Raw genomic sequence first — 14,628 nt, forward strand, 5'->3', positions numbered from 1 at the left:
AGACCTGTGAGGTGGGGGTGCTCTGCCCCATTGAACAGATAAGGAAACTGAGGCTTAGGCAGACTTAGGATTCACAACACTAGGATTCCCCCCCCGCCCCATCCCCTAGCTCTGTGCCACCAGAGTAGCACAGCCTTAGTTCCTCAGTGGGTACTGGCTGGCTGGCTGCTCTGTGCCAGGCACTGAGCACATTTCTGCTGCCGTGGGGTGTGCAGGCTGCCCCCTGGCACAGTCAGAATCCAGGGGGGTTAGTGCAGAGACAACGTGTGGTGAAGAGAATGCCACGGGTCACGTGGAGCCGTGTGTCCTTCACGAGCCGGTGCCTTTAGCTCTCTGGTGGGCATGATCCACCCTCCTTATCACAGCATCACGCAGCCTGCCCTTCCATCGCACCTGGCACTGATGGAGGGAAAATGACTGCTACGTTCCATCCGACTTTTGAGGGAGACAACTGAAATTGCTTTGATAACACCCGTGGGAGTTGGGCTCCTTTTAAGAATTTAGGGTGAAGGAAAGGATGTGTGCTCTCCTGACGGAGAGGAGGTGGATTTGGGCTCTGGCCTTGAGGTTTTTCTTTCTACAAGGAGGCTTGTTGAGTTTAAACATAGGGTGACACAGAGCGAGACGTGTCCATCTCCTCTCGTGTGTCCCTCTCTGCAGAGCTGGTGTGGCTGAGCTTTTTCGATTCACTGACTATTGGACATTCATGGACTTGGACAGGATAACAAATGGAAGGGGGTTACTTTCTGATCCTAATAAGTGAGAAACAGCTGTTCTTCTTAGCTGGGAAGGCAAGTCATTTGTTTTCTATGCACACACACACATTCACACACACACACACACATTCACACAGACACATCATTATCAACATGCTCCGGGGGAAAATTAAAAATTGCACACAGTATTTCTAAAAGGGAAAGAAGAGAAAAGGGGTTTCCAGAGATCCAAACGCACCCTCTTCCCCATTGCTGACGAACCTCACAGCGTGGATGCTCTGTGTACACATCCTGGCATACACAGCATGTTCCTGAGGTGGACTTGACCCTGACCATGAGCTTCCAGACCCGCCCTCCACCCTCCACCCTCTGGCCAGGGCTGAGGAGACATTAGCTGCTCTGAGGGCCTTGGAAACTGGACTCGGTCCTTTCTCATAATTTATCATTGACAATTTATTTCCCATAATTTATCATTGACCATTCACTTTAAAAGAAGGTTATTTTTAGAATGAATAATGTTTAATCCGTTAACGTTTAAAATAATTATTGATAGAAAAGGATTTACCGTTGCCATTTTGGTCATTGTTTTCTGTTAGTTTTGTGGTTCTTTTGTCTATTTGTCAATGGGCATGAAGTCTCAGTTAAGCAAAATGAATGGGTTTCAGAAATCTATTGTACAGCATCATGTCCATAGGTAACAATGTGATATTATGCACTTGAAACTTTGTTAAGAGGGCAGATCTCATGTTAACTCTTCCTTTTTTTTTTCCAAAAAAATATTTTTTTATTGATTTCAGAGAGGAAGGGAGAAGGGAGAGAGAAACATTAATGATGAGACAGAATCATTGATTGGCTGCCTCCTGCATGCCCCTACTGGGGATTGAACCTGCCATCCACGCATGTGCCCTTGACTGGAATTGAACCTGGGACCCTTCAGTCCCCAGACTGACACTCTATCCACTGAGCCAAAATGGCTAGGGCTTGATTTTTTTAAAGAGGGAAGGAGGGAGGGACAGGGAAAGAGAGAAACATCCATGTGAGAACACCATCAGCTGCCTTCCTGCACACCCCCTACTGGGAATGGAGCCCCAAATGGGAATCGACCCCCAGTGACCTCTGGGTGCATGGGATGATGCTCAAGCAACTGAGCCACACAGGCTGGGGCCTGATCATTTTAAAACTAATCGAAGTTATCCAGAATATAGGAAATTCAGCAGACAAAAATCAACTGTTATAATCTTATTTTAATCAAGCAAAGGAAGCTTTTGAGGAGGGCGTCTTACGTATTAGCTTACTCTGCCTTTGCAGGAAGTAGGCCAGAAAATAGCTTTAAACAGTTGGGACTGAATCAGTTTAGAGAAATGTCAGTTGCATTTTAAAAATTGAGAGTCAGCTCCTGGTTCCTTCAAGACAGCCTTTCCCTTTCCACTCACCTTCCTCCAGTGGTGGCCACTCTTCCTCTGCTCTTGGTGTGCTGTGTCTTGGTGGGAAGCTTACGGGCGCACAGCCAGAGATAAGAAGTTGCAATTACTTTTACAAAGGCCCCCTAATCTTTGTTAACTGTTCTTAAGACAATAAGATAAAACTTAAAAAAACAAATAATGTAAATTGTAGATAAATTAAGGAGTACACCTAGTGAAAAAAGAATCCTATATAATAAAAGGGTAATATGGAAATTGACCCTAATGGTGGAACAACCGGGAGCAACCGGTCACTATGACACGCACTGACCACCAGGGGGCAGCTCCAGCATTGAGCTTCTGCCCCCTGGTGGTGGTTAGTGTGCTTCCACAGGGGGAGTGCCAATCAGCCAGAAGCTGGCTCATGGCTGGCCAGTGCAGCGGCCGTGGTGGGACCCTCTCCCGCCTCCGCGGCAGTGCTAAGGATGTCTGACTAACGGCTTATGCCCACTCCCCAATGGCTCCCAGGCTGCCAGAAGGATGTGTGACTGCCAGCTTAGGCCCGATCCCCTGAGGGTCCTGGACTGCAAGAGAGTGCAGGCTGGGCTGAGGGACACCCCTCCCCCAGTGCACAAATTTTCGTGCACTGGGCCTCCAGTTTAAATATAATTTGAATTAACCTCTTATTGGTGGCTTCCGCCTTTTACCCAGGGGAGGAAGGTGAACTTGCTGTGGCCAGTAAGTTTGAAAATATCTGAGTACAAAGTGGAGGGTCACAAACAATGAGACTGTTCCTTGAACATATACTAAAATTTATGTTTTGAAATGAGAGTGCTCTAACTTTAAATGGTTCCCTTGGGATACGGCACAGTAATTTCAGGGCTCGTAAGATATAAACATACACGTGCTGGCGCTGTGTGCACACACACCCTCTTTGGTTCTTAGCACATAAGTCTTCCTGTCTTTTCTGTCTTTTGCTTCCCAGCTCAGAGACTGTAACCACATAGAATGTGACTGCAGTGGGGAGAGAAAGCCTGTCTGAGTTGATGAAAACCCAGAAATACTATTTTACTGAATTGTATTAGTGAAACATAGCATGACTCTGCTGGAAAAAATTGTCTAAATTGAGACTTTTTTGAACTCACCTCAGGCAACATGGGGCACCCATTTGTTATGAGGAGCAGTCACTTTCATGCATGTAATTAGTGCTCTAAGGTCCTTAAAAACACAATGGTGTGTTAGGTTAGGCATGCCGGTCTTATTTATACCACCTGCTTTCTTTTTAAAAAATGTTCCTTTATAAATTATACCCAGGTGAAATTAGCCAGCCTATTTTGAGTGAATGATCTCTGGACGCTTGAAGGGAAAGAGTTCATGGTCAAATACAAATCCAGTGTTTTTTCCTGACTTGTGCTAGAAAGTTGTCTGATTCTAATCTTTCTTGTTACTGCAGTAATTATGGGCAATTAGCACACTGATCGGTTACTTGGAAACAATTCACATATTCTCTGGTATTGGAGGATTACTCTTTTGTTTCTTCATGGCTCAGACTACATTGGACTTTCCTCTAAACAAGAAGCCCTTTGATTTGATGAAGAGCCACATTTCTGTGAGATTTGAACCTAAACATTTGAGATTAGCTGTAGGGCATGGCTATAGGGTTAAGCCTCGGACTGACCTGTTGGCAAAGCCATAAACAAGACCCAGCTTAGAGGGCACAGTCCTCTTAGCATAATTAGGCTTGACCTTATGAGGCTCCCTAGATCTTATCTGGGTAGCTAATGGGCTGTGGGAGGTGCAGCAAGTGCTGCCAAAACAAGTGAAACTCACAAGAACATTGTAACTATGGTGACCACTACCTTGTTTACCTCTGGCTATAAAATAAAGGCTCAGCTTGCTTCTGGATCTCTCTCTGTGGCCTCAGCCAGGCACAGAAAGATCCACCTAGACCAGGGGTGGGCAAACTTTTTGACTCGAGGGCCACAATGGGTTCTTAAACTGGACCGGAGGGCCGGAACAAAAGCATGGATGGAGTGTTTGTGTGAACTAATATAAATTCAAAGTAAACATCATTACATAAAAGGGTACGGTTTTTTTTTTCAATAGTTTTATTCATTTCAAATGGGCCAGATCCGGCCCGCGGGCCGTAGTTTGCCCACGGCTGACCGAGACCCAGCTTATTCTCTGTCATTTCTTCATCCTTTCGCTGCCCTCACTCAGGCTTGTGAACCCTTGGCTGAGCTGGCTCAGCACAATTAGCCCTTGCATTTCTCTTTCTAGAAGCCTAACAACAAAACTCAGTGCATTTTTCTCTTCAGGATCAAAATAATAGCTAAACTCCTCAGGGGTAGCTGTGAGTTTGTGTGTGTGTGTGGTGTGTGTGTGTGTGTGTGTGTGTGTGTGTGTGTGTGTTTAAAAAACAACCACATTAAAGTTATCTGGAGACTGCCAACAAGAGTTGGCTTCTATTTCTCCACACCTGTCTCAAGGAGCACCTGTGTGTACTTGGGTCCATGAACACATGAAATGAGCTTGTCCCTCAAGAATGTACAGAGCCTGAAACACCAAGTTGAAAGAATATGTGCATCCCTATAGTCACAGCAGCGTTATTAACAATAGCCAAGACATGGAAACAGCCCAAGTATCATTAGTAGGCGAGTGGATAAAAAAGCTGTGGTACATTTATACAAGGGAGTATTATGTGGCTGTGAAAAAGAAGAAGCTCTTACCCTTTGTGGCAGCGTGGAGGGACCTGGAGAGCATTACGCTAAGTGAAGTCAGCCAGTCAGAGAACGATCAGTACCGTATGACCTCATTAACATGTGGAATCTAGTGAACAAAATAAACTGACAAACAAAACAGAAACAAATGCATAGACACATGGAACAGACGGACAGCTGTCAGAGGGGAGGGGATTAAAAGAAGATGAAGGGATTAGCCAGAGAACATATGCATAACCCACAGACACAGACAACAGTGCAGTGGCCAGAGGGAAGGGGGACGGAGGCTGGGTAGAGGTGGGCAAAAATGGGGACATCTGTACTCGTGTCAACAATTTAAAAAAAAGAAAAAAAAAGAATATGCACACAGCTTATCACTCTAATTTCTCTGACTCATCTCTTAAACATGCTTTGCTAGCTTGATCAAATCATACCTAGTCTCTGCTTCTTGGGTAGCCAGGTACTTGATGTTTCCAGGTGTTATGGGGGAAGAAACTTTACCCTCCTAGGTTCTAATAAATCTACATGAGACAGATTAACAAGAGAAAATAACCAAACGGTATTACATATGTATGCATGGGCACCCCACATACATGGAGAGTCAGAGATGCTACATACATGAGAGGTTCCAGGACAGAAAGTTGAAGTGATGCATATATGACATCCTGAGTTAGGAAGGAGGTAAGGTGCCCTGGGGCTTCCGAAGGGGAGGAAGGTCATTGTAGGACAATAAGAAGAGCAGATGTTCAGTAATTAGAAGTTTGCCCTGCGGTAGAGATAGATCACAAAAAGTTATTTCTGGTGATAAGTCTTATTCTGGGCCAGGCCCCTGATTTAAATTATTTAAGGGAGAGGTAAACTTCTCTTGTGAGCATGCAGGATCTTGATTGCCTTTAGTTCAAAATAATGCACATGCCAAAGTGGCCCATTTTGGGGGAGGTGTGTTCTGAACCCCTTCATAACCTTTCTTCTTAAGAGAGCAGTACTCAAGCGGTATTCATTCATGCACTGATTCATGTGCCATTTTACCCACATTTTTGAGCATTTACAAAGTTCCAGGCATGGCTTAGGCTCTGGGAACACAAAGTTCCTGGGCTCTTGGAGCTTATTATCTGGGGGACTGACAAACAGATACCTGCATCTATGAAAGGGGGTGCGGGGGACTAGAAAGAAAAGAGAGCAGCATAGAGGATGGAGAGTGGGAGAAATTGATGTCTTATTTAGCGTGACATTTGAGCAAAGATCTTAAAGTAGGAAGAAAGCCATGCAGACATCTGGGGGAAGAGGACTTTAATTAGAGGGAATAGTAGTTGCACAGGCCTAGGCAGGAACCTTCTTGGCCCCATTAAGAGACCGTAGGATGGCCCTTGTAGATTAGGGGGAGGGCAGGCAAAAGAGGGTGGTAGGAGAGTCAGAGAGAGGGCTGAGGGTTGTGCAGGCCTTGGTCTTACTTCCAAGGTGGATTGGCCATCGTAAGGACTTGGGTCTCCTCTGAGTGGGTGGTAAGGGATGTGAATACATGTATTTCATATATTTTTAAAACATCACTGAATTCTGTGTTGAAAATTTTGGGAAAGGGAAGCAGGGAAGATGGATGAGCAGATGGATTTTGGGAGAGAGGGTAGTGACTTGGTGGGAGGAAGTAGTCAGTTTTGGAGGTATTTCAAAGGAAGAGCTGACAGAGTTCCTAAGGCCTTTGTGGGAGTGAGGGGAGGAGCAGATGACAAGGAGAGCCGCTGGAAGAGTGGAGCTGCCCCGTGATGAGACGGGAGGTATGTGAGGGCAGCAAGTCCGGAGCGGCCTTGGGAGCTGGGGTTTGGACATACTGAGTTTGGGGTGCCTGTTAGACACTCAGGATGAGATGCTGCTTGCAGGTTGGATGTATGTGTTTAGAGTTGAAAGGAGGAGTTTGGAATGGATAGATCACCAGTGTATCGAAGATGTTTAAAGCCACGAGACTGGCTTTATGGGCTCAGGGAATGAGAGTAGCCTGGGGAGAGGAGAGGAGAGGACTGAGGACTGAGCCTGGGGCCAGTCTTTGAAGCCAGAAAATGGCAAGGAACCACCCAAGGGGACTGAAAGGAAGCCAGTGGTAAGATGGGAGGAAAACCAGGAGAGGCTGGTGTCCTGGGATGCTGATGGAGAAGAAATGTTTCAGGTAGGAAGTGATAAAACCCTGTGATTATTCAGGACTTAAGGTAGTTTAGAAAGAGAAAAGGAGAGAGAAGAGAGAGGGTGAAGGGGAGGTGAAGAGAGGTGAGGGGAGGAAAGGGGAGCAACTCAGGCACAATTGTGGAAGGAAAGGGAGCACGGCAGGGATGAGCAGGGGGAGCCTCTGACCATGATACGAATCTGAGAGAGTCAGACTCTTAGTTGTCTTGGTTGTCTGTCCGCCATGGGTCATGCTCATGCCCAGGAGGAGTATGGCCACAGCTCCAAAGGTGCTCACAGCTGGAGGCTGTCCACTGGCCAAGTTCTCTCTGGAAGGGAGGGTCAGGCAGCACCTGCATTGCCACCATCCCTGGAATTGTTGTTTCGTGTGAACTTTGAGGATTTAGAGAGGGAACCTGGCTGATGCTTGCCTTTCCTCACTGTTGGCTTACGTTGCATCTTTGTCACTTGGGTCTGGTTCATTAACACTCATCCACAAGCTTGCCAGCTTCCAAACTCCTGTTATTATTGTCTCCTCTTCTACACGCCCCATGCATGAGGGCATATATCTTAACAAATAAATTCAATTTCTCAACTGTTAGTTGGGGCATTTGGGGTAAGAACAAAATTATATGTGTGCGCGCAACCTGCCATCTTCACCCAATGGGAAAAGACAAAGCAGAGAGGAGGAAGAGCAGTGAGGATAAAAAATACTGACTTCCATTTTGGAAGAGTCCATAATTATATACACGGGTTTAACACTAACTTGAGTGAAAGGGGATGGATGAGGGATTCATTGATGTACAGATGGAAACTGAAAGCAAGGAGGGGTCTGACAACCTGGGTTTGGGCATTGTTTCTCTCCCTTTAAAGTTTGAGTAACCTTTGGAAAATTACCTAATGACCTTGTGTTTGATTCCATTCAATCAATGGGCAAACCAGTGAAATTGGAGAGGGTTTGGATCAGTATTATCACATGAATGTTTTTATTAAGAAATTAGAGGCCCGGTGCATGAAAATTCATGCACTGGAGGGGAGGGGTCCCTCAGCCCAGCCTGCTCACAGTCCGGGAGTCCTTAGGGGCAGGAGGTGACCGAGCCATCAGGGGAAGGCGATGCCCCTATCACACCTCTGCTGCTGCCACTGCCGGCAGTGCAAGCCTCAGCCGGCCCTGATTACCTGAGCCTTGGGTGGCCCTGGATGGCTGGGCAGCCACCATCCGAGGCTTGCCTGGGTGGCTGGGGAGCTGAGGGTGGGTCCAGCCGCACTGCGGACCTGCAAACCCCCCCCCCCCCCCCGGGGCAGGGCTGAAAGGACTGGGGGACTCTGGTGGGGCTGAGGGGACTGGGCACTGCCATCTTGTGGCTATGGGCACCACCATCTTTGTGACAGTGTGATGGTCAATTTGCATATTCAGTCTTTATTAGATAGGATGTTCCGAGGGCATCTTTCTTGGTCCATGTCAAGGTCTGATCAACTGGAAATCACTTAGTTTGCAGGGCTTTCAAGATGCAAATTACCTATGTTTGCCAACCTATGCCAAGGGGATACCTGCAGTTTGGAGAACTTGGCTTTGTGCTTTTTATCCCAGTGTTTTTGTTGGAAAATGATCTGCTAAGTTGCTGGGGTCCTGCCCCAGCAGGTCCAGGGGTCCCCAAAGGTGTGGATGGAGTCGGCGAAGAAGGAATGACACGGAGACAGCGTTCAGTTGATCAGCAGCCTAGCCAGGATCTCCAGCCAAGTTCTGGTCTCGATCTCCAGAGAGGTTCTGCTTAGGATCTCCAGCCAGGTTCTGTGTCCATGGTCTCTTGCTAGGTTCTCCAGCCAGGTTCTCCAGGTTCTCCAGCCAGGTTCTGTAGCCATGTTCCCTCGCTAGGTTCTCCAGCCAGGTTCTGTCCAGGTTCTCCAGCCAGGTTCAGTCACCAGGTTCTAGTCAGGTTCTCTTGCCAATTTCTGTAGTCAGGTTCAGTCCAGGATCTTTTGCCATGTTCTCTTGCTAGGTTCTGTCTCTAGGTTCTGAGGCCAGTTTCTGTCCAGGATCTTTTGCCATGTTCTCTCCAGCGAAGTTCTTCTGTCTCTAGAGAACGTTCTGTGTAGGTTCTGTGCCTAGGTTCTGTCTCTCTCTCTGTCTATTGCTGTCTTGTTACATCTGTATTTATACCAGTTGATTCAATCCTATCAATCTCTATTACAAAGGTTAGGGCGTTTCTTATCTCCATTCCAGGGAGTAAAGATTATGTAGCTTAAGCATGATTGTTCATAGTTAAAGTGATTAATTACCCGACTGGCACTTAGTTAAGAGGTTTTATTCCCTCCCTAACTTCAGGGGAAAATCCCTATCTGGGGAAACAACCTTTCTCAGAGACCTTGGTTAAAACACATAGTGCCAAGAAGGTGAGCAAACATATTAAGAACAGTATGCCATATATGCCAGGTCCCTTGAAATAGCAAGCATGGACCGGCTCCTGGCACTAAGTGAGCGTCCTTTACTAGTTTTACTTAAAGGTTCAGTATTTTCCTTAGAATTCCAGTCTTTCCCCTCTTTGGGTGCTATGGGCTGAATTGTGTCCTCCTAAAAATTCATATGTTGAAGGTCCCTCAGTACCTCAGAATGTGACTGTATTTGGTTATATAGGATCTTTAAAGAACTAATTAAGTTAAAATGAGGTTGCTAGGATGGACCCTAATCCAATATCATCGGTGCCCTTATAAGAAGAGATTAGGACACAGACACACACAGGGAAGACCATTGGAGACCCAGGGAGAAGACTGCCATCTAGAGGCCAAGGAGAGAGGCCTCTGAAGGGATTCGCCCTTCCTACACCTTGATCTTGGACTTCAGCCTCCAAAACTGTGAGACAATAGATTTCTGTTGTTTATGCCGCCCAGTCTGCAGTGTTTTGTTATGGCAGCCCGAGCTGACTAATACATTGTGGAAACAAAAAGAACAGGGTTGGGATAGAGGTAGATGTGGCTGTATATCTAAGTGAATGGATATAAAAAATTCAATACCTTAAGTCCCAACTGTATTATTTTTCTTCTATCTAACATAATCTGATTAGGAGCAAAAAGATTTTGAGTGCATTTAAATTTTGCTAGTTTACTGGGAGGGGTTTATTATTTATTTTTTCACAATCCTGCTTCCAGGATCTGTAAATTAGTAAATGACAATATAAAACTTTATATATTAGCAAATCTTTACCCTACAGCTTTCTTCCTGGGACAACCCTCCTTAAGTTGGAAATCAAATTCGGCTTCAGGCTAAAGCACCAAGATTTATTTTTTCTCTCTTTGACCCACTGGCAAGAATAAATTTTCTTTTCTCATGGGGTGGCAGGCTGTCTTGGAAGTTCATGGAAGGAGTGAAATTGTTAGCAGTTGTTAAAATCTGGTCCTATCTCTTTTGCAGAGACTGTACCTTTGACATGCCTTTATGTTTAAAGAGGAAATCTGTCAACTTCCCCTCACAGTGCCAGTATTTTTGGTAAATGTCCCCATATTAGCTAGGGCAGGGCCCCTCTCTCGGATGCTGTCCTCAGAGGTCTGCTTGGGTTCAGCGGTCAAGGACACATCAGGCTGGTTATCTGGGGTGGTGGGCTTTGGCCACGCAGCCTGTGAATTTGTATGTTTCAATGCACATTTTGGATTTCAGGAGAGATCATAGTTACTAACTCAGCTGACTGGCCACAGAATACTGCTCCCCTGACGTGGCATAATTCATTCTGCCACTCTTTTAAAAAATCCCAGATTCCCCGGAAGGCATTGAGCATTGTAAGTAGAAGGGTACCATGATTTGATTTATACTTTTAAAATTATTGATTATGGTAAAATATACAGAACATAAAATTTACCATCTTAACCATTTTTAGTTACATTAAGTACATACACCTTGTTGTGCAGTCAATCTCCAGAACTTTATCTTCCCAAACTAAAACCCTGTACCCATTAAACCATGACACATTCTCCGCTCCCACTAGCCCCTGGCAACCACCATTCTACTCGCTGTCTCTATGTACTGGACTACTCTAGGTACATCATATAAAAGGAACCTATAGTATTTGTCTTTTTGTGATTGGCTTATTTCACTTAGCATAATGTCCTTCAAGGTTCATTTATGTCACAGCATATGTCAGAATTTTCTTCCTTTTTAAGGCTGGATAATAGTCCACTGTATGTATATACCGCATTTTGTTTATCCACTCATCTGTTGAGAGTTGGTAGATACTTGAGCTGCTCCCACCTTCTGACTATTGTGAATAAGGCTGGTATGAATAGGCTCTTTGAGACTCTGCTCTCAATTCTTTTGGATCTATAGCTAGACATGGGATTGCTGGATCATAATAGTAATTCTATTTTTAATGTTTTGAGGAACTGCCATACTGCTGTCCATAGCATCTGCACCATTTCACATCCCCAGGAGCAGTGGATAGGGTTCCGGTGCCTCCATGTAATATCTTCTGTTTCTTTCACACAGCCTTCCTGATGGGTAAGAGGTGGTATCTCATTGTAGTTTGCCGCAGTTTCGAATGCCTGCTGCCTGTGTGTTAGTATGTTTTCAGGATCTAGTGCACAGAGACAATAAGACCCAGTTTCTGCCATGAGAAAGGACTCTCATGGTCTGCTGGAGGAGAGAGGCATCCAAACAGATCACTATAATACTGCATGACAGGTGTCGGGATAGAGACAGGTCTTAGGAGAGCACAGAGTGGATGCAATCAGGGAAGACTTCCCTGAGATGGGGATGCTTGTTAAGTCACTCTAAAGCTATTTAGTAGAAAAACCCAGAAAGTGAGAAACTAATTCTAAACTCCATGTGGTTGATGGGTTTGGATTAGAGCAATATTTTTGGAATAGAATGATGTTTGAAGCATTTTTCCCTTTTGGTGTGTGTGTCGCTCTGGCACTGAGAGATTGTCAAGGTTACTTACATCCCAGTTTGTGGTTACCAGAAAGAGGCCAAACCGAGAGCTTTGGGGAGAAAGTGTGGGCAGCAGGTAAGCAGGGGAGATGTGCCCATTGGGCCTGATCTGGTGACGTGTGTTTGCCACTTAATTCATTCCGGGCAAGAAGGCTCTGGGTCAGGGTTAGGATTGTCACACAAGGCAAGGTGCAATGACAAGATGGCAAATATGGGCAGAGAAGCAAAGCATATAAAGGCCTGCTATTTAGGAATGGTGCTTTTCTTGTCGTGGTGACTCACACTTGCGAAGCCTTTGAGGATATATGCAGAGGAAGAGGGAAGGATGGAATTGCAGCTTGGAGGTGGGCATTCTGGCTCCCAGGCCAGGGACTGAGGCAGGGTATGATCTCACCCGTTTCTCAGGGCCGTCCTGACACTTGGCTGCTCGCTTTCCATTGCGTTCCTCTGCATTGCCTCTTATAGAGCTGCGTTCTAAAGAGGCAGTGGGTCTGATGTCACAAGATCTGTATGTCATTCGGGGGGTGGGGGTGGGGGTGGGGGAGAGAGGGGGGGGGGGAATTTAACTGAAGTTCTGTATGAAATCCCCCCCCCCCGTTTGATTTAGTACTTTTATATTTAGCAGACACTCCTTGTAAGGCCCCTCGAAGCTTGTCTGTGTCTCAGTAGATCAAGAGCCCCTCCATATCCCAGCACCTAGTGCCAGGTCCTTGGCAGGAGGTTGGTAACTATGGGCACATGGATGACTGTTGAGAGTACAGCAGTGGCCATGCCCGCTCTGCTCCTGGAGGGACCTTCCTTTCTGTCTCCGCCTCCCCCGCCCCCCCCCCCCCCCCCCTTAGCTTATTTCCTTTTGACAGCTGCCGTCACCTTCTGATGGCCTTTTCTCCCTTCAGTGTTATTTTCCCGACTTTAATCAGAGTCATCTTTGTATCATGTAATATAGACCGGGCCATTTCTTTTCTCTTTCCTACTCAGTACATTTTATGGTTTGCTGGGACCCAGCAACCAAAACCTGTGACCCTTTGCGATCTGATTCCTGTATATCTCTCAGGCCTTGCCACCCTTCCCCCCACCCCTTCCCTGTCTCATTCTGCCTTAAATTTGCCCCTCCCTTCTGTGATTTGAGGTAGATGCCTTTCCTTCCCTTGGGGATGTGCTTCTTCCTCCTCTCTTTGGCCTGGCACACGCCTACTTGTCCTGCAGAATGAAATCCAAGCGCTGCTGCCGCCTCCTTAGGGAAACTGTGTTCCCTTGGAGGAGAGAAGGCGGTGCCTTCATCTGTGGTCCCATAGCCTATGGACAGGCCTTCCTGTGTCCTTTACCCCATAAATCCACCCAGAGTATCTTTTATTCATATTTACTTACGTATTAATTTTAAAAATGATTGGAGGCAAAATAAAAATTATGCACTGCAGAATTATCCTTATGGATATAGAATGTCCAATTATAATGAGAATAGTTATGTTCAGAAATTCATGACAAAGGGTAGAGGGAGGGGAGGATGAAGCTGGGGTCACGTGACTGTGAATGCCTATGCTGTAAAGGTCAGTTCATTTGCTAGAAATGGAGCCCAGATCTGCACTTTTGCTTTCTACCAGCCAACACCAAGACAGAAGTATCATCTGTGTGGTTCACCGTGCCTGGGGGATAAAGCCAGTCAGAAGCAGCACAGCTATGCCTGGTGCTGAAGCATTGAAGAGATTTCCATTAAGTTGTCATAAAAGACACCCTGAATCTCACTGTGTCTTCAATGGCATAGGAGGTCAATACAACCTCACATTTTATGTTCCAGATTGCATTTGTTTGCAAATAACAGAATACCTAGCAGTGTCTGAAACCATGAAGACATTTACTTTTTACTTAACAAGAATCCTTGAGGTCCCAGGCTCATTCATAACTCTAAAGCAGGGGTGGGGAACCTTTTTTCTGCCAAGAGCCATTTGGATATTTATAATATCATTTGCAGGCCATACAAAATTATCAACATAAAAATTAGCCTGCTATATCTGGTCAAACATTTAATTACACACCCCTAATGCCTTGGCAGGGCCAGACCAAATGATTTCACGGGCCTTTTATGGCCCTCATGCCGGACATTCCCAACCCCTGCTGTACAGCGTCAGGAAAGTGGCTCTCCTCCCTATCACTTGCAACTCTTTCCTCATGGCTCATCCAAATGTTATGTCCTGACACTGGCATCCCAAGCAGGGCAGAGAGAAAAGGGCTTTCCTTTCTATCAGGGACCAACAGACTTTCTAGAACCTCTTTAGAAGACTCCCCTTTATGTTGGCCAGAGCAAGGTCCTGGGACCCATAGCAGCAAGAGGGCTGGTGAGGTGTTGAGCAAACGGGTGTGGCTGGCCTAGGCCAGCCACAGACATCCTGGAGCTGGACAAAATGCCGCATGGCCCATGTTTTGTTAGCAAGGATGAAGGTGGGAGAAGAAGAGAAAGGGCTCTTGGGAAGGCAGCTAAAACAGTCACTGTAGGATTCTAACACACTGGTCCAGTTGACCCTCTTCTACAGGGGGCAAAACCAGCATGCAGCTCACTAAACTAGATGTATTCCCAGAATAACTCTCAAGTCTTGAAAGGAATGGCTGCTCTGTATTTCATTTCAAGAAGCCTCTATGGATATTGTTTCTTTCCCACTGACCTCGCCTATAACCTGAGCAGTGGGGAACTTGAAAATTAAGCTTCCTGGTAATAAGTTACTATTTGA

General features: G+C 46.0%; 1 protein-coding gene across 5 annotated transcripts in view; it reads left to right on the plus strand.

The window, feature by feature from the left end:
• GALNT17 (polypeptide N-acetylgalactosaminyltransferase 17) overlaps window positions 1-14,628 on the plus strand; it is a 421,721-nt gene that overhangs the window by 121,175 nt on the left and 285,918 nt on the right. The gene's annotated exons all lie outside the window — the stretch shown is intronic.

The sequence above is a fragment of the Myotis nattereri genome (genome assembly GCF_964212035.1).
Source record: "Myotis nattereri genome assembly, chromosome: 4".
Classification (NCBI taxonomy): Eukaryota; Metazoa; Chordata; class Mammalia; order Chiroptera; family Vespertilionidae; genus Myotis; species Myotis nattereri.